We start from the raw sequence: 27,744 nt of genomic DNA, 5'->3' as shown, positions 1-27,744 counted from the left end.
GAGGCTGCAGGGCCTGGACATTAGGATTTATGTCTCTGGGGCAGGACTTTGGGGGCCCGGAGGGAGCAGGCAGGCTCACAGCTGGCTCTCTGTGGCTAACACCCTAGGGAAATTCCTGCCCAGAATGGACTGGGGCTGTGAGCAATGCTGCCTCCTCTACCTGGGGCCCCCAGCAGGGTACCCAAGGGGGGGTACAACTCCCAGGGCCCTATTCCCATGGGTGCTCACTGACTAAGTCTATGCTCCAGCAGTCCCAGGAGGGAAGGCAGGGCACCTCCAAGCCCCCACAGCCTCCACACTGGATCCCTGGGCTTACACCGGACACAGACCCGCCACCCCCCCACCCCCGAGTAGTCTGGGGGTGCTGTGTGAAGGCTGGCAACCACCCTTCATCCCAGGCAGTGCCAAACAAGGCACTAGCTGCTTCCCAGCCTGGACAAAACCAGGAGGCTGAGGCCACCCTCACCCACGGCACTGACACCAACGCTGTAACTTCCCACTGGGCCCAGGGGGCTTCTGCAGCAGCTCAGGAAAAGCTGCCACTTGAGAGGACAAGGGACAGCTTTGAGCAGCTGTCTGGTCACTGTGGCCCTGACACCCTGCCCCCAGATGTACAGCAATGGCCGAGAAGGTGCCATCTCTGTTGCCTGCCAGGCCTAGCGGTGTAAGACTAAAGAGCCCGGCTCTTCCACGGCACTGCAGACATCACCATGTTACATTCATCACCATGTTACGTTCATCACCATGGGCTCGCACAGCCACGTCAGGGAGGGCGGAGCTCAGAGATGAGGAGTGACTCCCTCAGGGTCACACAGCAGGAGGGGCATGCCCACAGCTCTGAAGACAGGGAGGACAAGCGCAACCAGCCCAGAGGGAAGCCTCCACCACATGCCCCAGCCCTCTGCTGCTGGTCTCGGGCTCCTTCCCACACCTAACAGGAGAGGGGGAAAGCCAGAAACACAGCCCGACCATGTGCCAAGACCCTGCAGGCGTGTGCCAGGGCTGGCCCAGAGCCACAGGCCAAGTCCCGGAGCTGGGTGTGACCCTACTGCTCCCGGATCTCATTCTTCCTTAGGGCACAGAGGGGCGTGCCCTGCTCTGCACCATCAATCCTAAGGGCCCAGAATGACCCTGGATTTCTCTGAATGCCTCCCTCTTCCCTGGCTGAACCTCTGAAGACTCAAAGGACAGAGGGAGGTCACTCTTCCCAGTGTACCTTGATCTGGGGTCAGAAGGTCTCTCCCAGCTGCCTTATGAGCACGTGGGGGCGGAGGGCCCCTGACGTCCTTCGGGGAATAATCAGGGAGGATGAATGGAAGACTCACATTTGTTCCTCCAAATCGTGTTTGGGGGTGGCTGTGTAAGGAGAAGGGTGCTGACTTTTCTGGACCCTACCCTGGTGAGTGGCTCTGTTCCTCCCATGGCACCCCTGCCCTCCATGCTGGCTGAGTCAGGGCACAGGCTGGGGGAGGAGGGGAGGAGGTCTGAAGACAGGCCTGCCAGGGACTTGGGGTGAGCCTGGTTGTGGGCAGAGGCAAGCGTCATGGGGCCTCAGATATGGTGCCCATGCCTCAAGAGGCTCCAGGCACTTTGGGAACATGGGCCCCAATGCCTGGCCCCCACAACCTGCCTGGTGGGCACCAGCCTCAGCCTGCACGTCTGGGGAGCTCACCACCTCGGGAGGTGGCCCATTTTATCCTTGATAAATTGTTAGAAAAGGTTTCTTCCACTGTGCTATAACCCCAGGGATGTTCCCACACCCCCGGCCCTCCCTGGCATCCAAGCCTGCACCTTGTGCCTCTAACATTCCTGCCCCAGCTTGGCCCTCATCCTGCCTCTTCCTCCCACTCTTGCCCCCAATCCATCCACCCAGCCTGGGCCAGGACAAGTTAGGAAAAAGATAATGTGAGCGCATCCCTCCTCTGCTTATATCCTTGACAGCCAGCTCCCTTACCTACCTCAGCTAAAGCCCGAGACTCACTGGCCTTTGCACCCCTCCTCCCTTGATCCCGGACACTGACCACGCCCGCCCCCTTATAGAGCTGTGAATTTTATACTTCTCACTTTTTGGGGTGCCCTCTCAAGCCTGGCTGTGATGTCACCTCCTCTCTGAAGCCCTCCTGGCTTGCTGCCCTCCTAAGTCTCTGCCAGGACCACTCAGGGTCAGCCCCTTAGATGGTCAGGGGGTGGGCCTGTGGCTGGGAATGCATCCTAAGTGGGGGCAGGTCTGCTTTAGCTCCAGGTCCCCAGGGACCCGACACAAACCTGGTAGAGCAGGCAAGGTGTCCGCCCAGCCTGAGAAGGGCTTGCTGCTCGCAGAAGCCTAGCTCCTCCATCTCCCCACCGGTCTCTCACCCTGGAGATTTCTAGGGTAGGTGGGAAACAATTCTGCTCTTCTGAATGCTTTTCAGGGCTCTGGGTGTGCATATGAGCCCTGCACTGGAGGGGGGTGGTGGCAGCACGCCTCCTTGCTGATGGCAAGTCAGCAACACGCTCACTGAGGGCTGGCAGGACCTGGGGCTGCTTGGAGGCCTATCCCGCCAGGCTCCTGGTCGGGCGAGGGCCAGCTCTCCTCTCTCCCCTGAAAGAGGCGGAGCCGAGAAGGCGATGCCAGAGATAAAAAACGTTTGGCCCTCTGCAGGGTGGGCCAGGTGACCACAGCAGACTTGGCAGATGGTGCGGTCATAGGTAGGGTCCCTGCAGAGAGGGGATCCCAAACTCCTGCTCTTGCTCTCAAGTTCTAGAATCAAAGACACAGGGCATTTACCTGCTTGGTTTTCTTCTTGGAAGAGGGATGGGATGTGCCAAAATGAGCCAGTAAGCACGCTAAAAAAAAACCTCTCTGAAGGACTTACCATGTCACCCCCCGAAGTGGGCCAACCTGGGACTGTGAGGGGTGGCCAGGCACTGCCAGCCCCACCGGCAATCATATGCAGGCAGGGGCTGTCATCTGCTCCTTGAAGCAAGGAAGTGCCTCAGATAAGACACTTTCTGGATGCACAGCGAGCAGGGGTCGGGGTCTGCCTGCCATCTGCTCCCTGTCACGCCACGGCACCACAGGCCTGCCCTTCCCGCCCCTACCGTTCCTCCTCCACCCCATTCCTGATTCCCAGGATGCTGCTCCCAGCCAGGCACTGACAAATCTGGTGGCATCAGAGTTCCACGGTCATGGACGTTTTCAAGCACACTTAGCTGGCTCAAACTGCTCATTGTGCAGGTGGGAACTCGAGGCCCACTGAGGGGCAGCAAGCCCCCAGCTCCATTGCTGGACGGCAGCCAAGCCCAGAATGCAGGTGGATTCCCTCCTCACAGCTGGGGTACTGGGCTACCTTCCACCGCAGCCACGGACTGAGAGCCTGGCTGAGCAGCCTCTGCACGGGCCCGGCCCGTCTGTGATCACTCTGAGAGCAGAACAGGGTCCCTGTGCCCGGGAGCCAGACTCCCAAAGGGCTTTTAGCCAATCTCTGAGGAGGGACGGGGCCAGGATGCACCCTGTGAGGACAGGTCTACTTTGTCCCACGTGTTTTAGGGCGCCCTGTTAATCCATCTCCTTTCCAGATATGTGCACGCGGCCATAACGTAGCCCCCTATTTCAGCAAGGATGGAAGACCACACAAATCAGGCAGAGAGTCCATAGACATTCCGAAGGGAACCACAGCCACCATAAGCCCCGGGGAGGTTCCTGCAGACACGCAGCAGCCTCCAGGGACAGCTGGCCCGAGGGCGTGGAGCCACCAGGCAGAGTCGCAAGCTGGCAGGGTGGCAGGTAAGCCAACAACTCCGCCTTCTGCCTGTGTTTGCAGCCAGAGCCCCCACGATACCAGCAGCCCCGAGACGAGTGGGACCCTCCCCGCCCCCCCACAGAGGGGAAGAAGCCAAAGCACAGTCCCACATACTGCCCCTCAGAAAAAGACAGCCCTGCCGTGCCGGGCCTGCTCTGAAGCCCCTCAGAGAACCAGGGAGCTCCCAGGGAGGGGACAGGCATCGGGCGAGGGATGTCTGCACGCGGGAGGAAGGGGTACAGCCAGGCCCCACCTGCAGCAGCCAGGGCCACATGCGCAGGCCTCAGGGAGGGTGCAGGGGATGTGCCAGGAGGCATCTGAGGGGGAGGAAGAAGGGGCCTAACGGGAAGAGAGTAGGCAGCAGTGCCCGAGAGAAGGGGCAGATGGGAGCGGCCCAAGGGAGGCCTGCACCTGGGGGCTGAAGGACAGGCCAAAGCAGGATCACAGAGAAGTGAGGGCAGGAGTAGCAGCCAGGGGCAGCAGGGACCCCGCAAAGAGGGTCTGGGATGGGGCTCACCCTCGAGGAAGGAAGGCAGCACTGGTGCCAGGCAGGGCCTAGGGGGCATGAGGCAGGGTCCCTCCGACTTCTCCCTTGTGCCCCACCCAGCTGCCCTCCTGTCTGTAGCTCTGGCTGCACCCCAAGACTCCCCTCTGCCAAAGTGCAGGGCACACACTCAATTCCTGGCTGGGATGATGCCTGCTTGGAGAGCTATGGGCAGTTGGGGGCGCCCAGCAGCAGCCTCAGAGCACTTAGAAACACAGAATGGGCTCGAAGCTCCACCCATGTGCAGCTCCTTGGGAGCATCTCAGCCGACCCCCAATGCGTCCAAGTGGTTCCAGGCTCCTGGCTAGCAGATGAGGTCACTCAGACAGACTATAACCACCTGAATAATTCATGGAGCCCCAGACTCTGGGCTGAGCACTTGATACAAGTTACCAAACCTTCCCTGTAGCCTTGAGACTCCGGCATCCTCCTGCCGCTCTTAAGGAAACAGAGCTTCAGTAGCTCAGCCCCACACTTGAGCAAGCCTGGGGGTCCATGGAGGCTGGCCAGCATGGCTGGGGGCCCTTGGAGCCTTTCCCAGGGGAGCTGAGAGCTGGGCTGGTGGAAGGGGTGGGTTGCTGCCGGGCCACCTTGCACTCTTGCCCATGAACACACTGTTCACTCACAAAGGGGGCTGGAAAGCAGGGTGAGGCTGGTGCCTGGGCAGGAAGGCCATGAGGCCTTGGCCTTTGGTCACCAAAATCTTGGCAGGTGGCACCTGAGGGATGGACAGCAGATACCCTCACTGGCATGGAGCACTGCGCCTGGCTGCCAGGCTAAGGTCGTGCTCATTCCTAAGGCTCATGCTGTCTCCAGCACACTGTAGTCTGGGGGCAGCCTCTTCCTGGAGGGGCAAGGACTCCCCTCTCCCCAGATTCCTCATCAGCTGGCCAGTCCACACCTCCCTTACTGCCTCAGTGTGGGCTGGAAGGCCTTGCCCAACGTACTCCTGGGCCCCTGGCTCCCTGCACACCAGCAGGGCTTCCCATGGCTCAGGACCACCTCTGAGCTTGGCAACCCAAAACCACAGGTCCAGATACAGTTCTGATTCTCACGTTAGCTCCAACTGCCCTGTGCAGGGCCGCTGTTCAGGCCATTCTTGACAGTATACCCCAAGGTCATTCTGAGGCTCCCAGATGCTCCACCTTCATGGATCCCATCTTTCAGTAACAGCTCCCCCTGGGGCCTCCTCCACTCCAAGGGCACAGGCAAAGGCCCCCCAGGGAAATAAGGGGCCCAGAAATGCCAAAGCAGAGAAGGAGGCAGGTGGGAGGTGTGGCCCAATAGGGCTCTTCCATCTAAGCCACACTCAGACCCAGGGCATGGGCTTGTCACTGAGTGGATGAGACTCAAGCCATGGGGACCGGGTGCAGATTCCGACTCCTCCCACGCCCACACTGGCAGGGACTGTCCAAGTGGGTAATCAACCCACCCTTCATTTTCCAAAGGGGGAAGGTGAGTTCAGACAACCTGCCTGAAGCTACCCAGTGACCTGGTGTGGGATGAGACACAGGGACCAGACTCCCCTTCTTCAGGTCTCTCTCTGCATTCTCCCTGAATGCTTACAAAGGTACAAAAGGTCAGCAATGTGATCTGTGATTTACAGACTAGAAACAGAAATGCAGAACCAAGCAGTGATACCAAATAACTTCAGTTCTGAGCCAGGGCCTTTGAAGACCTGAGAACATCCCCTTGAAAGGGGAGGCTGGAACTGGACACCTGCTGGCAGAGCAATGGGGAGTGAGCATCCTCCCCCAGTACCTCTGAGCGCCTCTGAGACTTCATAATCTAGTCCTTTGAGCCCCTGTTTTGGGCATGGCCTCCAGCCTCGGTCTTCCAGAACTCTGCTGGGCTCCTCTTGCTGTCCCCTGCTGCCCTACCCACAGGACTCAGGTGTCCCTTCCCCACTCTGCTATTACTGGGGTCATGCGCAGCTGGGGCACCTGGCAAGGATCAAGCAGGAGGAGAGAAGAGAAAGTAGCCACCGCTAGGAGCACCCAGAAAGGCCACAAAGGAGACAGGCTTCAGTGCCTTGGGGATAAACTAAGCAGGGAAAGACGGTGAGATGCCAACAGTACTGCGGGAGACCTAGGGGTGCTTAGTCTGCTGAGGCAACAGGTGGGCAGCTGGCTGTCTGGACCATCTCCAGTTCACCCCAGGCTACTGCAGCCTGAGGGGGTCTACGTCTGCCTGGGGCCTTCTCAGGCCTTCCCTACCTGACCAGGGGCTGCTCAAAGGATGCTTATAAAGGCTAGCTCTTGAGATCAGTAGCCAGTTCCAAGGACCTGAATCCTGGCCTGCCCTGCCATGGCCTCCCGGACTCTGAGCTGCCTAGGGTTGGGCAGGAAGGGCTGCCTCTCTAATGCTTACTGGCACCTCGGGCCCCCGAAATAGATCCTGGCCTTCTGGGGGAAAGGGAAGCCCTCCCACATGAGAGTCAAGCTAGGCAGACAGGGACGTGGGCCCATTGGGCCTGCCCGAGCAGAACTCCAAGGAATGTTCCAGGACAAAACCACAAACCCTGGCCTCCAAGTCCCCTCAACCTCAGTGCAGCTCTAGAGTGCCTCTGAGTAAGTCCCCAGCATGAACCAAGGCGAACAGGCTCTGGAGAGTTTATGCCCCAGATGAATCCCCTCTGGGTGCTGGGAAGGCCCAACTCAGGAGTTGCTCCAGAGTGACCTCTGGGTCTCCCAGGGCCAATCAGCCTGGCAACTGGGCAAAAAGCCAAGTGCATCCCAGGAATCAGGAGTCTCGTGGATGGGTCAGGCACACCCACCAGAGGGGGTCCCTGCTAGTAGGAGAGACAGACACACGTGCATCCAGGGTGAGGAGAGAGAAGGAATGGTTGGTACGAGGAGTAATGGGGTGAGAGAATAACGACTTCGGGGAGGGAGTGTTCAGGGAAAGCCAGAGAGAAGCCAGGAAGGAGAAGGGGCCAGAGGAGGAGGAGCCTCTGTCAAGTGGGGAGGAAATAGGCAACCCCCTAGGGTTGACCTTATCACCCAGAGTATCCTGAGCAGGAGAACAAAGGAGTGTGGAATTTTTTTTTTTTTTTGAGCTTGTAATTTTTATCTTAAATTATAACTCGGTAAACAGAGCACAGGTATTTTTTTCTACCATCAACACTCCTGTCATTTAAAATGACCACAGCGCATCACTCCACAGGTGTACCCAAACCCATCCAGTCCCCTCCTGGTGGGCACCTGGGGCTGAGTCCTTAGAATTATGAACAATGCTGGCTGAACAGCCACCCCCACAGATCTTTTCTCTCTCTCCTTGGAATGGATCCCCCAGAGGGGACAAAAGAGTAGGTATGCAGCAGCAGCAGCAGGGCCTTGGTTCTGACCTATGACAGGAGGTGTGTGTTGTGGGGGGAGGGGGGGCGCAGTCCATCATCCTAGGCCTTCCCAGTCCCCAGTTAGCCCTGTGTGCCATAGTATGACAGGTGAACAGGCCTCCCAGGGCTGCTCACCTCCAACATTCCTGTCCACAGAAAACACAGTACTGTGAGCACCCAAGGGAGAACCCATCCCCCCCGCAGAGGGATTCCTGCAGCCCACCCCCCACCTGGCATGGGTGCAGTAGTAACTCAGCGCTCCAAACAGGTGAGGGCGGGCAGCCTGCTGGCATCCCATTCCCAGGAGCAGCGGGCTTGGGGCTGTGGGAGCAGGCTGCTTCTAGCTGAGGACCTTCTTCCATGCAGGTGATGAGCTGGAGAGAGCAAGGGAGCCCCTCAGTAGGAAGGGGTGCTGGGGTAGATTAGGGCCTCTCTCCCCAGAAAAAGCATAAAAATTTTTCCACAGTCCAGCCTCAGTGAGGCAGCCCACCTGACCCCAAGCTGAGCCAGGACAGAACCTGGACCCTTGGCCCTCAGGTCAGGAGCAGCCTTGGGGAGAATACCAGCATCCTCCAAAGTCTTAGGGAGACACCTGTCATTGGCAAACCCATATGAACCTCCCAAACAGCAAGACAACTTGGAGAGGGTGTGTAGGGCTGCACTTGGTGGCTGTAAGCCCGGGGGGCCAACGATACTGACAAGGGTGCCTGTCCAGCTTCTTCAACATGGGATATCAATGTAGAGCTCACCGGGAGAGACTTGTCCCGGGGCACACAGCCAACAGAGAGCTGAAACTATGGCAACACTCACACTACTCTACTCTTCCCACTGCACCCCGCTTGTCCCCAAGTAAGGCAAACATCAGAGACAGTGCCAGGCTGGCAGGGCGGCACCTCTCCCACAGCTGGCCCAGACAGCTCCATCTCCTTCAGGAGCCACCCTCCTCAGGAGTCCCAAGGCCCTTGGGGCCAAGACTCCCCATCTTCCTGATGCCCCGAAGAGCGAAGGGCCCTGCCCCTCCCACAGCACTTGGAGCCACTGTCCCGCTCCAGGCCTACGGTTGGCGGCACAGCCAGGGGTAGGCTAGGTTGAACACCCCTGGGGACAGGAAGTCCTGCAGCTTCCACTGCAAACCCACAGGGCCCGCCTCTCTGGCCGCAGGGTTGCACATAAACCGCCAGGGGCGCCGTCACCCTCTACCCAACCAGCGGTCCTGGCTGGGCTCCCGAGGGCAAGGGATTCCCCGCACCATCCACAGGTAATGAGTCCCCAGCACAGGCAGGATTTGGGGAAGCCTGCAATTTGCCTGCAGCTGGCGCCCGCCCGCTTTCAGCCTCTTCTACCAAATGAGACGTCGCACACTGGGTCCCCACAACTGTTGGCTGCCCCTCCCCTCCCCCGCAGCCCCCCCCACCCCGCCCCGCGGAAAAGCAGAAACGACAAACAACTAAGTGGGGGGGGGGGCAGCCCAGCCCTCAACTCCACCGCGGCCCCGCCTGTGTGTGCCGCACCCCCGTCCTGCGCCCACGCCCCACGCCCCTCTGCACCCTCCCTCCCCACTCTGCCGCGGGGCAAGGTCCTGGCCCAGCTCCGGGCTCCGAGCAGGCTAGGCACTCACAAACCGCTGGCACCATCCTGCCGCCCCCGCACAGCAGCTATTTATAGCTGGGGAAGCACCGCGCCCGGGCGCCGCTGCCCACCCCGCCGGCCCGCTCACCATCCCCGGGAGCGGCCCCGCGCTGCTCCTCCTCGGCGCCGCCCGCCGCGAAGTTGCTCGGGCCGGCGGGAGAGCGGCTTTGGCTTTCGCTTTCGCGCGGCGCGGCGCAGCGCAGCGCACACCCCCGCGCGCCGGCTCGCGGCCCCGGGCTGGGTCGGGCTGGACTCGCTCGGGGCTCGCTGCGCGGGCTTCTCCCCCGGCGGCGCGGGTGCGGGTGCAGGCTCCTCCAGTGCCCGCCGCCCGCCCCCGCGCGCTGCCGCCCGGCCCACCCGGCCGCCCACCTGACGCTGCGCAGGGCGCTGGCCCCGGGGCATGGGGGCGCCGCGGCCCCGCCGCCGGCCGACTTCCTCCGCCGCGGCGCCCGGGAAACCATGGCCCGCGGGCTTCCTGCTGCGCCTGGCGGGCAGGGGGCCGGGGCGGGGGTGGCAGCCCAAACCGACCCCGGGAGGGCTGGGCAAAAGCTTCGGAAAGCAAGGAGCCGGCAGGCAGAGGAGGAGAGGCGGTCGCGGCCCAGGCCCCCGCCCCCCGGCCCCGGTCAAGTTCCTACCCGCCGGCTCCGCCGTGGCATCTGTGCAGCGGAGCTAGGGCGGGCGCCGGGCCATGGCCGCGGAGGCTCGTTCGCTCGCGGCGGGCCGGGGCGGGGCGGGCAGAGCCGGACGGGGCGCGGGCACTCGCTCCCTCGCTCGGCCTGGAAGCGGGCCCAGCAGCGCAACTGACTTTTGCCGGCCAATCCTCGCAGGTTCCCTGGCCCGGTGCGCGCGGGTGGTGGTGGGCTGCCCACCCGGCGAGGGGTGCAGCCCTCACCGCAGGAGGCTGTGGGTCCCAAAGGCCCCGGACCAAGCGGTGTAGGGCCGGCCGGGAGTGCGGCGGGGGTGGGTGGGTGGGGGGTGGCGGTCCTCACCCTGCACGCGGTAGCTATGTGAACGGCGCCCCCTAGAGTTGTGCCAGGCGAAGGCCCTGTGGAGGGCAGAGGAGTGGGTGTGTGGGGACACGCAGCTACACTGAGCTGTCCTTGCAGATCCAATGGGGCAGTGGGAGGTGGAGTAAAGGCTTTCCCACTAACATCCTCAGGGGGAAGGGCAGAACAGAGATGCCATGGCAGTCCCCCAGTGGGTTTTACAGCTGGCAGGGGCCTCATTTTCCAGTTGGGCCGTGAGGCTGAGCCTGGAGAAGGCCCTGGGTCAAGGCGGTGGGAGTGGCCAGGCCAGGCAGAAGCAGGGTGGGCTCAGGATTCCCCTCTTGGACTCTATTCCAAGAAGGGCAGTAGCACCCCTCCCTCTCAGCACAGGGTAGCCTGGAAGGGGGACTGTGCTCATTCTACAGATGAGGAATGGGCTCAGAGAGAAGAGCCTCACCCAGGAACATACCACCATGCCCCCAGCACCCATAGCTCTGGTGTGCACACAGCACCGTGGGGCACGCTGCTCCAGGACTGTCCACCAACTACCAGTAGCTCCTCCCTTGCCAGGTGAGGAGAGGCCAAGCAAAGGCAGGGACAGTGGATAGAGAGATGCTGCACCAAGCCCTGGCCTGCCACCAGGCAACCACCCCCCGTCCGCTGCCCCCCAAGCTTCTCTCTCACCACCTCAATGCCTTGAGTTCCTTGCTTCCTCCTCCTTCCCCACACACCCAGAGACCTCAGATCCACCTGGCCCCTATCCTGGTGACACTTGTCCTGGTGCCATCTCCCTGAGCCAGCTTGTTTCCACCTATCCTACACTTAGGCTAGTTCCTGCCCACTAGTGTTGCCAGTCTTACTATGTGCCCCTATCAGGTGCCCTTAATCCAAATGGGCTCGGGTCCAACCTACCCCTTCAGCCAGGGGGATGTCACACTCTCTGTCCTCCCTCCCTCTCCCCCTGGAGGACCACTGCTCCCTGCCAGGCACTGGAAGAACCAGGCTGCGGTTCTAGAGGTCATTCACTTGCAGGGAGACAAGCATGAGCACAAGCCACCCCAGGGTTATGTGAGGACAAGGGTCTCCTGACTGGGTGCTCGCCACAGGTCGAGTCTCAGAGGAGTTCTAAATCCACATGGTGCTCAAGTCACAACAGCCCCTCGCCATCTACATGCATATCATCATTTGACACTCACATGTGGGGACAGGTTCAGAGAGGTTGGGCACTGGTTCAGAGTCACACAGCAGTAAGGTCAGTATGGCCAGGACCCGCTGCCAGGCCTGGCTGGCTTCAGAGCTGGTTGACTCCTCCTGGCTGTACGGAAGGCTGAAGCAGACAAGTGACACTTGTGCCTTGCACAGCTCATGACCTCACTTCATACCTTATCCACTTCCTGTAAGATAAAGTCAGACCAAAGGAGGCTGAGAACATGTGCTCATCACACCTAGGCCAGGAAGAAGCTGTCTGTGTTACAGAGTATGTAGTTCTCTGGAAACCAGCCCTTGCAATGCTCTCATGAGCACACTGAGGCCCAGGGTGGGCTGGGGCAGGCTGGGGTCCCATGGTTTTGGCTGTCATAGCAGGAGGGAGGCCTGTAGTGGGTGAGGGGAGTTCAGGGGTTCTGTGCCAGGCCTCTGCCCAGCAAAGTCTCTGGAGAGACTAGCCTGGGACACTGTGTGCTCCCAGTGGTCTCTAGCTTCCTCGGCCCTGCCCCAGGGACCTCGCAGTACCCAGCACCCCAAGCCCTGGTTTGTGCAAGCCCTCTCCAGAGCCCCGTGACATGGGCATTGCCATCTCTAGCTGACAGACCATGGCACTGAGGCCCAGAACCGGGAGGTGGTAATCACTCTCCCTGAGCCCCCAGGAGGAAGCATTCTTCTGCACACTTCATGTGAGAGTGTTGAGACAGGGGACCCTGGTGGGCTTGCATCAGAACCTCAGGAATTCTTTGGGCCCAAAAGAGCCTTGTGCCCCTTCTGGGACTTACCAGTACCCTACGCAAGAGAGGCCCCATGGGTCCTGATCACCCACAAAGCACCTGGATGTGCAGCACACAGGCCTCTGACTGCTGTCCAGGGAGGATGGCAGCTCATCCACCTCAGGGCCACCCCTGAAACCTTGGCGGCGGCGGTAGCACTCCGCCAGCCTCAGGGGCCCAGGAGGCCAGTCCACCCTGACCATGCTCATCCAGTGTCTGGCAGGAGCCCTGGCGAGCAGGGTCTAACCTGTGGGTTGCCTGCTCTGGGTCAATCCTGGCGATCAGGTGGCCCTGCCCCGTCTGGGTGTTGAAGGGCACGCTCCAGCCTGTCCATGGAGGAGAACTGATGTTGGAAGTGGATGTGCTGACCCTGGGCTGCATGCAGTCCCAAGCCTCCTCAGCCTCGGGCCAGGAGGAGCCCCATGCCATCAGAGTACCCCACTGCCTTTCTTTTTTTTTTTAAGATTTTATTTATTTGACAGAGAGAGACACAGTGCGAGAGAGGGAACACAAGCAGGGGGAGTGGGAGAGGGAGAAGCAGGCTTCCCGCAGAGGAGGGAGCCCGATGCGAGACTCAATCCCAGGACCCTGGGATCATGACCTGAGCCGAAGGCAGACGCTTAACAACTGTGTCACCCAGGCGCCCCACCCCACTGTCTTTCTAAGGGATATCTGACCTTCAATCTCCAAAGCAAACTTGGATGACTGATCATAAGAACACAAAAGTCTTGAGGACATTGCCTGGTCCTACAGGGACTTTCCCAGGCAGACCCCTCTCCCCAGTCCAGCTCCAGAACAGATGAGTCACAATGGAGAGGACAACGGTGGCAAGGGCAATAGGTAGGTGGCCCTGAGAGCCACCTCCCCACCCCTGGGCCCGAGTCCCCTGGTTAAGGGCCAACTCTGAGAGGTGCTGACCCATCACATCCCCCCCAGCTGCTGTCCACCCAGCAGCCCCTGGCAGCCACCAGGGAGGTAGGGAGGCCAGGGCTTCACCCATTTTCATGTTGGGAAGCTGGGTGGCCAACATTCCTCTTTGCAGCCCCTATCTGGCCCCTCCGCCCACGCCGTCCTGTGTGGCCACGTTTATTCTCTACACCACAGCCATTTCTAAAATGCCAACTGCCCGCTGCCCTTAGGATAGAGGCCTGGCCTCCCCCAAAGCACGCATGCTCCCAGGGGTGGCTGCAGAGAGGGAAAGCTGAGCTGGCTCTCCAGGAGCCCAGGGATGATCACCAAAGCCAGAAGAACTAGAGAAAGCCCAACTGAACAACTGTGGCATTGTCTGGATGAGCAGTCCCTAGCAGGAGCACCTGAGGGGAGGAGGAGGGTAAGCAGGGCGAGAGAGCAAAGTGTGAACTGCCTCAAGGTGTCTGTTGAGTGAGGAGGCACAGAGAAGGATGAACAACACTGGCCTGTGGGGCAGATGCTGTCACCCTGTGTTACTTAGTAGAAAGGAAGACATGCTGTGTCCCTGGGTATGGAACCCAGACCAATGGGTGAATGTGTGCATGTCCCCAAGCCTCTGCCTCAGCATGTCCTCACCCTGGGGTGGACCAGCAGAGAGGGCAGACGGGGCACTGTTCACCCTTTTCTGGACACTTTCTGGTCACCGGAGCAGTGCAGTCCACTGGAGTGGTAACCACAGCCTTCCTTGCACATAGGCGCTTGGCCTTTGGCTCATGTGCCAGTGAGGGTAGGCAGCCCCCAGCAGAGGTGGGTTCCTGGCCCAGTGAAGCCAATCAGATCCCAGAGCTGGGCTGCTGCCCCAGGTGCTGCCGGCTGAGCTGCCCAGGGGACCATGTGGCCCTAGTGGCCCCCTGCAACCATCCCTTCTCAAGACCTGAGCCAACACAGACCCACAGGTGGCTCCTGGTTCCTTTCTGCTGACTGTGACCTCAGTCCCCACTTGACCTAACCCCATCTTCCTCCTTGGCTGAGTCCAGGGCTACCTTTAGGTGGCAAGAATGCTCCTTGGAGTTAATAATCCCAATCCTCAGCCTTAGAGTTTTGAGCTGCCAACTGGTTTGGAGGCACAAGCCTTACCGCTGCTCACCTGCCTCCCTGCTGTGGGACCCTGGCTCTGTGTGACGTGGGCCTGGGCAGCCTCTCTGCCAAGTACATGCCAGCCGAAGACGCTGGGCCTCCCAGTCTCATGCGAGCCAGCTTCCTCTCCCTTCCCTGACAGCTAAGACATCGACACGTGCCTCTCCTGCCCAGTTTACAGACCCGCAGCTACAACCCCACTTCCTTCTCGTATGCTAGAGCTTCTGGTACCCAGGAGTTCCTTAGACTGTGCTCTAAGGCTGCAAGCCTGAATCCAGCTGTTTTGCCTGTATGGCCATGAGTGAGGACACAGTGGTGGGGAAAAGGGAAATGACATGCCCAGGGGAACAGACCAGCCACGGTGGTCAGGGCACAATGCAAGGATCCCTGTCCCTCAGGCTAGGGCTGCGTCTGCCTCAACAGGCATGCCCATGCCATGCACAGCTCCACAGGGACCAGCATGTGGGCCTCTGGCATGCATACATTCCCACCAGTGCCTTACCAAGAGGGGAATGCCATGTCCACATCCCCAGTCACCATGAGGCAGACTCGGACACCAGGGCTCTCATGGGAAGGGACTGATGCAGCCACAGTCCACATCAACTCAGCTTACCTGGCACTTCCAGCCCAGCCAGCTTGGGGATCAAGAGCACAGGTGGCCACAGAGGGAGAGAAACAAGAACGAGACAAAGGGACAAGGCAGCTTCCTGGGGAAGACACAGTGGCATCTGGGCTGGGTGCTGCTGGACAGGGATCTCCCCACACAGGGTAACAGAACGGAGGAGAGACAGGTAGGGGGCCTGTGACATCAGGGACAGCCAACGGGACCGCGTGGAGGGGCCTCTGTGGAGAGAGAAGGGTCGCAGGCAGGGCAGAGAAGGGAGGCCAGCAGGCTGTGAGGCCTTTTGGGGCAAGCTGGGTCTTGGGGTGTGATTGATGGGGACCATGAGAGCCTCCCTGGAGTGAGAAGACGCTTACAATGGGCTCCTCTGAGCCCACCCCCGTGTCAGGTCTGGGAATGAGATCTGCGTCCAGGCTTCTAGAATCGCCCACTCTTTGGAGGACTGCTGAGCTGCTTCCGCTTCATCTCAGGAGGGAAGCCCGCATCCTAGAAAAGCCATGTCTGACATGCACACTGAGAAAACTAGGACAGTCTATCTATCGTCTGACCCCAGGTTCCTAATAAATGGCCTTTGTGGGCTTGGGGGGCTGGGGGGCAGCTCTGGCTTCTCTGGCTGGGCTGCTAAGTGAGGGGGAGTGATAGGAACCTCAGTAGGGTCAGGTTCAAGGCACGGTGGCTGCAGTAGCTGTGCCCCATGCCAGGTTTCTTCCCTCGATGGCCCCCACAGGATCCTCGTGCAGCGAGAGGCCGAGCTGAACGGTGGGCAGGGGTGAGCAGACACCAACCACCAGACAGAGGCGAGGTCCTAGACAAAGCTCGCACCGCCATGGGCATGTGGCTTCCCAAGCAGGGCCACCACTTTCTCCTAACCCAAACAGCCCCCCGATAGAAACCCTTCAAATCTCATATACAGCATCAGAACTCACCCTGCAGAGCAGGGCTCAGTCTGCAGTCCAGGGGGGCCCCCGAAGCAGAACACCTCTGAGACGTGACCAGAACACGCACCCCAGGCATAGCACCCTCCCCTCTCTGGAGCAATGTGCAACCTCTGTGATGGCAATGGGACCTCCCACTTATGCTGTGAGGGGACGGGACAGGGCTCCATCCCCTAGCAGTGGGGTAGCCCATTCAGAGTGGCTCCCACACAGGCAGGATGCTCCTGCTGGCCCCACAGCAGAAGGTTGAAGCCTAAACACAGCACTCTCACACCGAGCTGCAGGGGACATGGGTCTTATTTCTCTGTGGCCAGAACCTACCCTCCCCCAGCCTCCCCTGACCCTCCACAAGGCTCTTTTTGGCCCTGCCTGAACATTCTCCCTAACCTCTCTAGCCCCCAGGCCCTTCTCCAGGCCTTCCCTTCAAGCTACACAGCCCACTACTCTGAGAGCTCCCCGCTTGACCACGACACTGCAACCAGGACACCCTGCGGGGGGCGCTCCACGGCCACAGGACAGAGCCAGCCTGCTGACCACAGATACAGGGCTGACCCCATCTACCTTCTCCACCACTCCTGCCCTGAGCCGTGAGGACCCTCACACCCCACACTGCCTCCCTTGGGTTCCCTCTCCTGGAACGCCTCTCCCTGGTCTGACAATCTGGCCAACTCCTCCAGGAGTGTTCCTGACTACCTGCCCCCGCTCCATTTGCCGAGGCTACTATATTGCACCCACAGCACCTCGAGACGCACAAAGTAGTACACTCGGGGTGCCTGGGCCAAGTGCTGGGGGTGGGTACTGACACTCAACCTCATACAGAAGTGAAGCTACGGAGGGTAGCAAGCTCCTGTGCTCCTGAGCAGAGCTATCTCCTGTCACCCAGGCGAGGGTTCCTCATCTGCGGCCCCTGGGGGCCAGCCTTCCATTTCCAAGGCCTGCATAGCACCACCTCATTGGGTTTCACACGCCCCTGCCTCTGTGGCAGAGCCAGGTTGACTTTCCACCTGTGGGGAGCCCGGGCCTGAGCCTCAGCCAAAGCATGGCCTGGAGCCCAAGACTCCCCACCTTCCTCCAAGTAGGTCCAGGTGGGTGTCTCTCTGGGAATAAAGCCCAGCACTGACCTGAGGGGGCTGAGGCGGCCAGGCCCCGAGAGATGCTCCTGCTGCCTGGGTATCCCCGCGGACTCTCTCCTAGGCACAGTGTCCCAGGGCACATGGCAGGCAGTACCGATATAACCCCCTGAGGTAGGTCTAATCAATCCCACTTTGCAAATGAAGAAACTGAGCCTTACAAAATCTGACTAGCTTGTCTGGAGCCACCCAGCTATATGGGTGGAGCCAAGCGTGGAGCAGGGCCTGGGCCTGCCCTTGTGAGGGAGTGCTTGCTCTACCCCCAGGGGCACCGGTGGCCACAGCCCATCACCATGGAAACCAGGCAGGGACTCCTGGAGCTGGAGCTCTGGTTTGGATTTTAAACCCAATGCTGCTCTCTCAGAAGCAACTTGCTCAAACTTTCCAAAGAGGAAAAGTGGACAAGGGGGCTGGAGGAGGAGACAAATTCCCAAACTGAAGTTACCCCAGAAAGAAGGCCTGGCCACTGAGCTTAGGAAGCCTTGTCTGGGTTGGCAGAATGGTGGCAAGGCAGAGACCCCGCAGCCTCTCTGGGGCTCCTGCCCCTCCTTCCCGGGAGCCTGGGCAGGATGGGAGTGTGGCCAGAGCAGGTGGCACCAAGCCCTTCCTGTCTGCTAGAGAGGCTGCCCTTTCATGTTTCCCAGCGGGGTGTGTGGGAAACTGTCCTTTTGGAAATGGGCTGGAAAACCACTGACCTCATCCACTGGCCCACCTCTGGAGATGGGGAAACTGAGGTCAGCAGGGACCAGGACCAGGAAGCCAACAGCAAAACTATACTCTGAGGGCAGAGCAGCGTCCACCTTGCCCAGAGTAGGGTGCGCAGGAAGATGTGTGGGCCAGACATGTGGGTATCCCCATCCCAGCCATGCTCCAGGCCCCGCCTGCCATCCACAAGCCCCAGCCACGCCTGCAGAGGCTCCTAGCTTGAGAAGCCCCGTACAAGGCAACCTCACCATCATGCACAGTAAAAGATGGGAGACTTTAGGCCAGAATGTGACCTCCAACCCTGGGGCTTAAGGGCAACCAGGGTCCCCCAGAGGGGCAGCCCCATGCTCTCAAGAATCCATCACAAGCCAAACCTGGTGGCCTTGCCATCAGGTATGTTCTTGTAGGGGAGCATCTCTGGGCCATGGGAGGTACTGTTTGGGCCCCTCACTGGGGCTCATATGGCCAATGCCCATCGCCTCAGGAAATCCATCCTCCTAGCTTCCACTCTAAGTGTAGGCGCCTCAGAGCGGCCAAAGGCTGTGGGCAGCTCACCCTGAACCCCCAAGCTCCCCTGAGGGTACCAATGACCTGTCTGGAGGGACACGCAGGAAGCAAGGAAGGGGAGGCAAAAGGGCAGCATTTGGCAGTGGATGCCAGAGGGCAGCAGCCATGGGCACATCTCTGGGGAGGGCAGGCAAAGGCCCGCAAATACATCCTGCCCTCCCTTCTGTCCCCACCCCTGTTGCAAGACCCCTTTGGGACCCTCAGCTGCTCTCCACCCCTGCCACCTCCCACATCTGGAATCTTCCCTGGTGGGGGGATGCTACTGCTTCCTCTTTTTATCAACCAGGTGGGTTTGGGGGAAGCAGAATAGGAATGCTACATGCTGCCAACAGCCCACTAGACACCACTGTTGCAGGGAGAGCCAGGCAGGGCAGGGTGGGTCTCTCCCATGACCTGGGGCCCCTGTCTACCTGCCCAGGACAGGGAGGTCACACACTCCGGTAGGGGTTAGGCCCAGAAAAGGCCCCATCTGGGCTGCACAGGGCTACTTCTTGGGGCTCAGATATGTGACCTGTGGCCACCTCAACACAGGGCTGGGACCACAAGGTTCTCAAGTGTCAAGTGCTGGACACTCCCATCTCAGAGATGAAGAGATTGAGTCTGAGAGATCACGTACCACCTCGTAGAGGACACGGTACTTCCACACCCTGGCTCAGTCAGCGGGTACACCAGGCCCATGGGGGCGGCACCATGGCAGGAAGCAGAGCCCCTACCCTACCACCCCTGGCTCAGGGGCCCGGGGCTTGCCACCTCGGGTTCCCCATCTGCGAACAGGGTAATGCAGCATCCCTCCTCCCCGCAGGCTTTGGGTGGGGCCAACTGGTCGGAGCCTGGCAAGCAGGATGAAGCCCAGGGCAGAGGTGGGCAGTCACGTCTGCAGGCCCCCTCCTGTCTGCCCTGGGCACCATGGCCAACAGCGTGGGGTCTTACCTCAAACTTTGCCGGGCCGGGTGCAGGCTGGGTGAGGGTGGGTCGGTGGGAGGTGGGAAAGGGGGACAGGGAGAAGTCTGAGCTCTTTGGGGTGGGAATCCCAGCTTTGCTCCTTCCGGGCTGAGGGATGCTGTGCCGTGCTGCCACTGTCCTTAGCCTCAGCTTGCTCATCATGAGATGGGGATCATGGGGTTGCAGGGAGGAATAACGAAGGAAGTCCCCGCGAGTCCCTGCACCCATGGAAGCAAGCCCTGTGGCCTCCATCCTCTCCCTGGTAGAGGCCCACTCACTGGCATTCTCTCGTACCTTTTGGCTTTCCATCGGGCCATACCCACCGATTGGCCGCCTGCAGCCTGGGGACGGGGACACAAGGAGGCCCTGCCAGGGAACCCCATCTTCTTTCTGGCCCTGAGGTGGGGTGCCTACAGCCTCGGCAGCCAGAGCCCTCCCTCAGGCTCTCCCCTCGCTCCCAGCCATCCTCAGGTCCTTGCTCCGCTTTCCAAAGCCTTGCTGAGGCCTGGGCCTCCTCCTAGAAGTGTGCCACCCCTGCTGCCTTCAGCACCACGGTGCTGCCCCTCCAGATGGTGGCCCGGGGCCTGGGACAGTGTCCCAGGGGGTAAAGCTCAGAGCTCTCTGCCCGAGCTGAGGCAGTTACATGCAGTGCCCCAGAAAGACACAGCAGGGACATGTACCCAAGAGCAAGCCTCTAAGAGCTAGCGTGCAGTGGGAAAAGAAGTCTACCCTGGAAAATGTTCTTCTCTTCAGGAATGTTAAACAGCAAGCTCCTGACTGAGCACCCCCAGTGTCTGGGTGGAGGGGGCTGTGGGCTGAGGTCAGTTCTGGATGTGTACACAATCACTGCCGTCCCCCCGGGCTGGCCAGAAACTCCGGCATGGAAGTTGGCCCATAGGATGCGGGTTCCAGGCCTGGGCTCTAGTCTGGGCTCTGCCACTTGCTGGCTGTGTGGCCCAGGGCAAGTCACAGCTGTACCATCTGCAGGGGTCTCTGCACCCCTTTGCAGGACGGGCACGCTGTGCGGGATCACGAACGCCAAGGGCTTAAACGTATCCTCTCCCTCTGCCCAGGCATCCTGGCACTGCCACAACTGTGGATCCATATCTGGAGATGGAAACTGTCTCCAACGGCCAGAAAAGACTGCACACTGGGGGATGACCATCTAAAGGCTGTTTACATTTGATTGTTGGTGGTTTTTAAAAAATTCTAGCTGTGAATGAGGGCGGCTGGGCTTGAGGACTATGCTGTGGTCCTGTCAGGATAGGGGCCTGGGCATCCTGTGGCCTTGTCCCTACTGCCCCACTGCATGCCAGCCTCTTGGGCTGGGACACTCTGCAGCTTCTCAGGTGGGAACCAGCCCCCCCACCTCCCACCACCTGCCACCTCTTGGGCTCACAAGGTTCCCACGGACAGGGAGACAGGGATGTGGATAGGAAGCCTACAGCACCTGTTCCAGGCTGAACCTGGGTCCAGCAAGCCGGAAGAGTTGTGAAGTTCAACAGAACCTGCAGAGCCCAGGACATGGGAAGGAAAGAGAACCCGGGGATAAGCTAAGAAGCCACGCAAGTTTGCTAACCTTTTTAAGACTCTTAAAAACTGGACCTCTTTTCCCTGGAGAACTTGAAGTGAATCTTTTGTTTACTTTTGCAACTGGCCCATAGATCATCTCAACAATGCTAAAAATAGCACCACTGCAGCAATTTCTACTACAGCCAAGGAGCTCAGATTTCCTCAATTTAAACTTTTCCCTTCTTTTCTGTTCTCTAATTCCCACTGGGATGTGACTGGGTTCCCTTTAGCCCCGACGACGGCGCTGCTGCACAGCTCCAGGCATCTCAGTGAGGAGGGGGAGGCCAGGACACCTGCCACAGTCACCTCCGCCGAGGGCAGGGCCAGGGGCAGAGCCTGATCCGTTCCTCACTGGCCAGGTGGGATATCCGCAGGTACCATGGGGGAAGAGGAAAGCCACAATAAACTCCAAGATAATTTCTTCTGAGAATCAGATGACATGGGGGCGTAGAAGTAGTGGGATGACGGGTGGCATCCTGGAGTCCCGCATGCACACACGCAGACTCAAGGCCCACACCACACCGGGTAGAAGTGTGTGAGCCAGTGGACCTGGTGTGCCGGAGCAGAGCTAAGCTCCAGCCCACCCCCGCCTGCACCCCCATGCTTCCTGTCCGCACAGCCCTGCCTATCATCCCACTGGTCTGAGGGAGCCCCGTGTCCCTCCTCTGCCTGTCCCTAGGGCCCATCCCCTGGCTGCCATTCCCACCGCCTGGGTCCTGACTCAGGTGCAGACTAGCTGGCTAACCAAGCCTCGGTGTCCTCATCTGTAAGGCAGGGATAACGGCACTACCTACATGCCGTGACTTACAGGGATTCAGTGAGCGGTCACGTGTAGTGAAGTCCCAAACAGAAGCAGGTCGGCAGCGCTGCGGGCCCTGCCCCGGCCTGGCCCCTCCAGTACATCGTGAGGGCAAGTGTGATGTCTTGAAGATCCCCCTCCTAGCCCCTCTGCCCTACGAGGAGGTCCACACTCCGTACCTGGCCCAGCCAGTGCTTCTGCAGGCACACGGCACCCGCCTGATGCCCACACCGGCTCACACCTCCCTCCGCTCAGAAGCCCGCCGAGCAGGCACCTCCTCAATGTCCCCTCCTCTGCCTTTCTCCCACTGTCAGCTCCCCCTCCGATTCTGGGGTCTCAGCCCTAGGAAGGGTCGGGGTTTATTCAGGCCTGAGGGTCTCAAAGAGCACGTGTACAAAAATGACTGCAGTGGTGGGGCTCAGGCAGGTCCTGACACTTGCTGGAGGAGACCAGCCTAGGGCAGGGTTGGGGTGGGGGGAGTGTCCAGAGGAGGTGGGGTAAGCTTCGGAAGGCTGGGCTGGGTGGCGAGTCCATGTATGGAAAAGACCGTGAGGGGACCACAGAGGGAAGACCCTACTGCAAAATGGCCCTCAACCAGTATGTTTTCAGAGGCCGAAGAAGGCACTGAAGCCACAGGCCTGCAGGCAGGAGGGACAATGACAGCCAGGCGAGGTTCCAAAAGGGAGGCCAAAGGGTGGTGGGACTTACTTACATTTGACTTAAACAAACCCACCCCTGTCCCCACCTCCTCACGATCCTTCCCCATCTAGCCAGTCCTACCCAAAACCCACCGTGAGCTCTGGGCTCCCACAGCTTTTGTTCACCAGCTCACCTTCCCCAGGGACCTGGGCACCGCTCAAGAGGGGGCCTCTCTAATGGCTTGAAGGAAAACAAAATGGGCCATAAGGTGACAAAGAGCCGTGCAGAGAGTGCCTCAACCACGAGGAGGCCTCAGAGCAAGGGAGGGGCAAAGGACTCCACCCCGAAGGAGGGGGCAGACGCACAGGACACAGTCCACCACAGCCCACACCAGACATCACTAATGGAGCAGACAGAGCCTGGATGTGGCCACTGATTTCCCAACACAGCAGCTAAAGGAGCCGGTCATGGAGTAGGACAGACCTGGGTTTGGACTCCAGCCTCACTACTTGCTAGCTGTGTGATCCTGGCTCACTCCCTTGGCTTCTGCACACTGTTCGAAGGGGGACAGATGGAACCGATCTCTGCAGGGTCCCCCCACCTCTGCTGCAGAAGCACACCCCACAAACGCCCCTTCAGTGCCATTCTCTCCCATTACCCGGAGCAAGCACATCAGCCAGGGAGTGGCCTTTGAACAGGGCCTGAAAATAGGGTCACAAGCTCTGCTGTCCAACAGGGGAAGGCAGGTCAGCCTTGGTGGGCAGAGGACAGAAAAGGGCTTTTGATTTTGACAGCCTACGGCACCTGCTGGTGTCAACTTCCCCATCTGTACAATGGGGATAATAATAGCATCTAAGCCACTCACACATGCTGTGGAGGATCAAAGGCGGCACCCCAAATGAAGCCCCCAGTGAGTGCCTGTAAATGGGGCCAGTCCTGCCGTTGCTGCCGTGGGCCCAGCTGGGCACAGATGCTCTGGGCCTGTGGCAACCATGGCAGCCTCCGCTGTTATTGTGCTCTGCCTCAGGAGCCCCAGCCCCTGGGTGGAGCCAGGCAGGGACTGTCTACCATAGACAGGTGGCCCAACCCCATCATGCCCACACAGGCCCGGTGCCCACGCCAGCCAACAATGCAGTCCTAGCCTCTACCATGGCCCAGCTACTTACTCCAGCCTCCATCTGGAATCGCAGCCCCACCTGCTAGGGCAGGGCTAGATGCCCCTGTTCCCCTGCCCGCAGCCACACCATCCTCCCTACCCAGCCAATGAACCATGCGGGCAACATTCCTGCTTGGGAGCAGCTGGGCTGATCCCAGTGTAGGAGCCAACCTGTCCCTGGCTTTCTGCTCTCCTTCCCTCATGTGCAACTGCGGGCTACCACCCACGGGCTTCAGCACCAGACAGAGTGAGGTTCACATTCTTCCTCCAACATGGACTGGTCGTGGGACCTCAGCCAAGGCACCTTACCTCCTGGCACCTCCATGAAACGGGCCTGTGGACACTGGACCTCCCTGACAACGTAGCTGGCCAGGGTCTGGCACACAGCAGGCTTAACAACGGGGCAACACATTCCTTGAGGTGTGGGCACAGGGACAAGCAGAGGTGGAACCGAAACTGGTCATAACCGGTCCTGAGAGTAGCAAAGGTGACATGGGTGGACTGATTTCAGGAAAGGTGTGGGTTTGCTGCCAACCGGGGGCTTCCTATTCCGACATTCCCTGGCCCTGACCAGAGAGGGTGGGTGGGACTCTGCACTGGAGCGCCCCACGGGCTGGAACACCACATGCTGACACTCCTGGGGCTTGTTTACTGCCGGGAGGCAGGACAGATCTGCTGCTGTCAGGAGCCGTAGAGGGTATAATTAACTGGGGAAACCAACACCTCGTCCCTGGGTCGTGCCTTGGTCTTCCCTGATGTCTGCCTGTTGCAAAAGGCCCCAAACTTGGGGCTGGCATCCGGGGGTGGGTGTCAGTGACTCAGCTCCAGGGGTAGGTGCAAGCGAGGCAAGGGCTGCCCACAGGCCCACCAGGCACCGTGCCTCTCGGGAACTAGGAGGGGGCGGGTAGTGGGAAAGAAGGGCCAAGTCTAGCCCTGCAGCAGGAGGCAGATGTCTTGGGCACAGACCCCAGGACCTGGCCAGGGCTCACCCAAGCCAGGATGATGCCTGCTGTCCCTCACTCTGGGGCTGCTGGCTTCCCAGTTAACCCTGTCCCAGGGAACTCTCAAGGGCGGGAGAATTCCTGCCAGGGGAATGTGCTGGGGGTGGGGGTGACAGAGACACTGTTCTAGATGAGGTCCCTGTTTGGGAGTGTGCCCGGTGTGCTGGGCTCCAGAGGCTGTGCCCTGCTTGGCACCACCGGCCTCCATTTGGACCCCCGGCTCCCTCCCGAGGGCCGGGCCCCTGTCTCAGGGGCTGGGCTACCCGCCTCAGAGACGGGCCCGCTGTGCCTGCCCCTCCCTAATACCTGTCATCTGCTCACTGTGGAGGTGGAGGGGGACTCCCCCAAGATCACACAGCCAACTGGCGGCAAGTTAAGAGTAGAAGGGGTGTGACTGATTCTTGCCTAGAAAGATGGGGTGCCGGGGGTTTTAGAGGCCTTTTCTCCTTTCCCCCAGCTCTGGTGGGGTGGCTCTCCCCCGAGCTGGCTGCCCAGCCTATGGGGGTCCTTCCTCTCACATCAGGGCCCTCAGTGAGCACGTAGGCACCAGGGCTGGGGACCACACAACACAATCGCTTGAAGAACAAAGACGGCTCATGACAACTGTATCTCCCAACACTTAAAGCAACATGGACTCAGGACAAACAGAACCACAGAGCCCACGTGGTGGCTGCCAGGTAGCAGCGCACGCCAGAGCCGGGGCAGACAGAGGCACTAGCCACGGGTATAGGAAGGGGCTCAGCCTTCCCAATCACCCCATAGATAGGCCAAAATGAAAGTCATCTGTGGTTCTGAGTGCCAGGAAGGGCGGAGAGGGGGCTGGTGAGAGGGAACCTGGACAGGATCTGCAGAACCACCTGGCTTCCGACGTGTGGAGGCGCTGGTTTTGGAGGGCCTGTGACCTTGTCCTGGAGACCTGCACAGTGAGGAGGGAGACCAGGGAAGGCCATGTTTTTGTACCAGTGGAGAACTGGAAGCTAATGCTCCCCTGGGCAGAGGGCAGGTAGATAAGCTGGAGGACAGACAGCAGAGCACTATGCAGCACTGACAAGGAGTACGCACGACCTGCATCCACAGGCACCAAAGGCCACGCCAGGCCGTGCAGAAAGGGGCCTGCATGGTGGGCAGAGACAGCTCCGCATTTCAGACTGCCCCACTTGAGCCAGGGCAGGGCCTGAGCGTCTGGAGGGCCCCAGCCCTGTGAGAGATGGGGCTCCCACCACTGGCTCTAGCCACGCCCCTTCTGGTACCAGCACTGCCCTCCTGTGGCACCACTGCGATCCACAGATGAGCCCCAAAGCCCCACGCAGGCTGACTCCTGATCCCAAGGGTGAATTGTGTGATGTGCCAAGCCCGTGCTGGGCGAGGGCTTCCATCTGCCTATTGTGACCACCCTGCCAACAGGCAGCCCCGTGCCCAATGCGGGGCCTGGGAAGGGGTGGAGTGGCCAGGAGCCAAGCCTACCTAAGTCCAAAGTCTGTTGCTCTACTCAGTGGCCCCAGAGCCTGGGGACCTGCCCTGGGTGCTACTGGCCACGGGCTGCTCGCCTGGGCCTCAGGCAGACCCCCACATGGGGCAGGAGTGGCTATGGGGGCGCCGTGGCAGGGCAGCCAAGTCCCAGCCAGGCAGCACCTCCCCTCCACTCCCTCCGACTCGAGCCGCAGCTGTTGCCCACCCCACGCAGTCTCGGACGCAGGAAGCCGTGCTAGTTGGGCCCTCAGCTCCCTTTGCTTCTTTCACAGGGGCTGGAAACTGGGTTGAAACAAGAAAAAACCCTGCCTGCTAAAATAAGCAAACATTTTGGGAAAGGAAGGAGAGCCATCTCTGGCTTGGTTACTATGGGAACATTTCTGAAGCAACTCTAAGAGGGAGAGAAGTTCGCTCTGGACAGAGCAGCCCAGCTCCAGCCTGTGCCTGGGCACACCTGCCCAGAAGTGCACACACCAGTACAGGAAGCTGTAGAAGCTTCTGGGCACTCGGAAGACAAGCCCTCAGCCTCCACCGTGTGCTTGGAGCCTGCTTTCCTGGCCCCCTCTGCCCAGAGAGGGACAGCCCCCTGCTCCCCCCTCCCCCGTAGCCCACTCAGGGCTGGGCACTGGCTCAGGAGGGTTCATATGACCCCAGGCCCAATCCCCACCTCACAGCCCCAGCCCCAGGCCTCCCTGTCTTCCCTGCTCCCTGTTCTGCACAGTTGGCCTGAGGAGCCACGTCTGAATCACACAGCCACACGCCTGCGCGCCAGTCCCGCCCGATGCTGTGAAGAAACAGGCACCGGGGCCCAGGCCAGGCCCCGCTGGGGCAGGGAGGGCCGCAGGACCTCAACCAACAACGTCCAACAACCCTGGCTCTGTTTTGGCAAAGACCAGACTGCTCTGCCCGGTGGGAGAGGGCTGAGGTAATGGGGCCCTCAGCCGGGGCCCGGGCCTGCTCTGGAGCACGAGCCACGGCCCAGGAGCTCCAACCTGCTCGGCACACAGCCCGCAAGCAGGGATTTTCCACGGCGGAGGAAGGGGGTGGGCTGGGAACTGTTCCCTCGCAGCCAAGTTATGGAACAGTGGGACTGGAGATGTGCCAAGTTCATTCCTCTCTCCCTCACATGCTCATCCAACCGCACTGCTGCGCCCTGCTACACGCCACGTCTATGCTGCGCGGGGCCCCAGCCAGCTGTGCAGCAGGCCCGCTAAGCCCCATGTGCAAGAGCTCCCGTGAGGAGGGCTGCCATCAAAGCCCCAGGTCACACTCACCCGCCCTTCAGCATCCCTCTGTCTGGCTCTTCACCCGCCCCATGAAGGCTCAGCCAGCACTGCCTCAGGCACGGCCCAGCCTTGAGGAGCTCCCCCTGAGGGTGCCTCTAACCTTGGCCTCCATCTCTTGGCCCTTTCCTGGCCGGGCGGCACCCGCCCTGCAGTGGGAACCCTGCCTCCAGCACACCCAAACTCAAGAGTTCCCCCGACTCTCCCACGTGCCCCACGGTGTCCTACAGAGGCCCTCCACGGAGGGACCCGTGTGCAGGGCTCTACTGCAAGCCTGCAAGCATCCTGGGGCACGGGCACCACAGCAACCAGCACTGGCTGGACCCGGAGGATGTGCCTAGAGACCAGCTGTTAAGGGAAAAGGTACGAATGGAATCAGTCCATAAACAGTGAGCACCTCTCTGGGCCAGGCTGGGACAGCTAGGGCCTCAAAGAGGAACACGGCACAGAGACAGGCACAGGGAGGCCTGCTGCAGCCTCCTTGTGAGCACAAAGCCAGGCCCCACATATGTGCCCACTCAAGGAGACCGTGGCCCTCCCACGGCACAATACTGGGGAGGGAGCTGAGTGAGACGGCCTGTGCCCTCACAGGGAAACTTCTCTCAGACTTAATGTCAGCA

At 60.3% G+C, this 27,744-nt stretch overlaps 1 protein-coding gene across 1 annotated transcript in view; it reads right to left on the bottom strand.

The window, feature by feature from the left end:
* CABIN1 (calcineurin binding protein 1) overlaps positions 1-27,744 on the bottom strand; it is a 156,333-nt gene that overhangs the window by 15,199 nt on the left and 113,390 nt on the right. The gene's annotated exons all lie outside the window — the stretch shown is intronic.

This window comes from Leptonychotes weddellii, chromosome 13, assembly GCF_054177405.1.
Source record: "Leptonychotes weddellii isolate Sample4059 chromosome 13, ASM5417740v2, whole genome shotgun sequence".
NCBI lineage: Eukaryota > Metazoa > Chordata > Mammalia > Carnivora > Phocidae > Leptonychotes > Leptonychotes weddellii.
The sequence above is the reverse complement of the archived record's forward strand: the minus strand, read 5'-3'. Positions and strand labels throughout refer to the sequence as shown.